The sequence below is a fragment of the Urocitellus parryii genome, unplaced genomic scaffold (assembly GCF_045843805.1).
Source record: "Urocitellus parryii isolate mUroPar1 unplaced genomic scaffold, mUroPar1.hap1 Scaffold_186, whole genome shotgun sequence".
NCBI classification, from domain to species: Eukaryota; Metazoa; Chordata; class Mammalia; order Rodentia; family Sciuridae; genus Urocitellus; species Urocitellus parryii.
Window position 1 is genome coordinate 140540 of NW_027552297.1, and position 2576 is coordinate 143115.

The window sequence follows — 2576 nt, forward strand, 5'->3', positions numbered from 1 at the left end:
ATTGCCAGTTCTCACCATAGTCAGTTCAGCCAGTTTCAACCAGACTCACCATCCAGTCTCGGGATTTCATTGCACACTCATCATTTACTGTATTTTTAGGAACCACGTGTCCTCTCTATAAATCACAAATTGCCTATACAGGAGAAAAAAATCAGGTTCACTGAACATAAGTGAGGAAGCCTAGAAATGGATACCCAATCTGGCAGACTTTACACCAGATGGTCAAAACTTGCTTCTCTTTACTGATTATGTGTAGATTGGACAATGCTTATATAAGGGGTCCTGATTAGACACAACTTATTTCTTCATATGCTCAATATGAGCCCAGTGAGTTTTTTGAGAGTCAGGAGATAACCTCAAATCCAGAAATAACTGATGTCACAATTGTAGGGTCTTGCCTGTACATTCATTTATTTATTTATTTTTCATTTGAGGCTCTGGGAATTGAAATCCAGATCCTCAGGATGCAGCAAAATTAAGGCAAGGTATCCTTGGAGAAGTAAAATCCAGCCAACCCAGAAAAGCATTTGCATTTAAACTTGCATATGAGGCCATTTGAATTTGTAGATTGTATATGTAAATATATTATTTATTGATGAAAATAATACAGTGAAAATCTTGTAAAATTTCAGTTAACTTCTCTTGTATGGAAACAGATTGAACATTAAAATTATATGAGGTGGAAAGATAATTATTTTTTAGAATTCCTATAAAAATAGTAAAAAAAATTAATTTTATAGTATAACCCATAATTTCCACTATGTGAAAATTACCACTATGTATTTAAAATATTACTAATAAAGTATATGTATTTTTGGAACAGCACCCTCAAAACAATGTCAAGACTCCAGAAAATCTCAGTTCACCGAACCATATTTGAGAGTTATGCTTGTCCTGAGTTCAGGAAGATGGAGGACATGATCACTTCTTTTTATGCTACAGGTAAAAGATACATTTATTTTTTTAACAAATTTTTTTCTGAGATAAAAAAAAAAAAAAAACTAGAGATAAACTGCCCTGAGTGAGGAAACAGAGATTTAACCAGAAAGTGTATGGTGTGTGTGTGTGTGTGTGTGTGTGTGTGTGTATAATATATACATACATATATGTTTTTCCCCAGATCCAAAGATTTGAGTCTATTATTTAAATTGATTAATGGTATACTCATTATTTTATGACATGGCCTTAGACCCAATGGCTTGTCTATAACATTTTCTTTTTCTTCCTAGGATGAGAGCCCCTTAAGAAAGTGGGCTTGAAATGAAGATAAATTGTGTTGCTATCATGATCTCATACACCTGTAATCCTAGGTAGGGGATTTGAAATTTTGCTTCTTTAAGAATACTACTAAATCACAAGAAATAGAAACAAGAGTCACTAGATGGGATTAATTCAAACTGAAAAGATTCTTCTCAGCAAAATAAACAATCAGTGAGGCAAAAAGTGATACCAGAGAATAGAAGCAAATTTTTACCACGTGCACATCAAACAGAAACCTAATTTCCAGAATATATAAAGAACTTAAAAAACTTAATACCAAAAAAAAAAAAAACAAATTTCCCAATCATTAAATGAAATGGGCTAAGGAACTGAAGAGACACACTTCTTAGAAGATAAACAATCAATCAATCAATCAATAAAAAAGTTCAACATCTCTAGCAATTAAAGAATTGCAAATCAAAACTACTCCAAAATTTAATCTTACTCCAATCAGAATGGCATTTATTAAAAATACAATTACAAATATATGTTGGTGAGGATGTGAGGAAAAAGGCCCACCATTACACTATTGGTAGGACTATAAATTGGTGACACCACTCTGGAAAAGAATAAGGAGATCCCTTAGAAAACTTGGAAAGAAACCAAAATTTACCCACCTATCCCACTCCTCAGTTTAGAACAACAAGAGCTAAAAACAGCATAATACAGAGGCATATCCACATCAATGTTTATAGCAAAACAATTCACAAGAGGTGAATTATAGAACCAATCTATATGCTCTTCAATAGATGAATGGATAAAGAAAATATGGTCTATTTACACAGTGGAATATTACTGAACATTAAAAGAAAATAAAATTATGGAATTGGGAAGTAATGGATGGAGTTGGAGAATATCATGTTAAGGCAAGTAAGCCAATCTTCCTAAACCAAAGACCTAATATTTTCTCTGCTAAGTGGATGGTGATCCAAAACGAGGGAAATGGGAGGTAGCATGGAAGAAATGAAGAAACTCTGAATAAGACAAATGGGAGGGAGGTGATGGGAGATGGAATAGAGGTAGGTAAGATGGTGGAATGAGATGAAAATCTTCTTGTACACAAAGTAGAGTTACATGGGTTTTGTAACTATACTTTCTGTACAACAAGAGGAATAAAAATTTGTGTTCAATTTGTGTGCTATAAAGTGAAATGCATTCTGCTCTATTAGCAAGTTAGAGCAAATCAATAAATTAATTGATTTTTTAAAATTCAGGAAAGAGACTTGCCTTTCCCTAGATCTATATATAAACATATGCATATATATATATATATATATATATATATATATATATATTCTATATATAACATGCACATA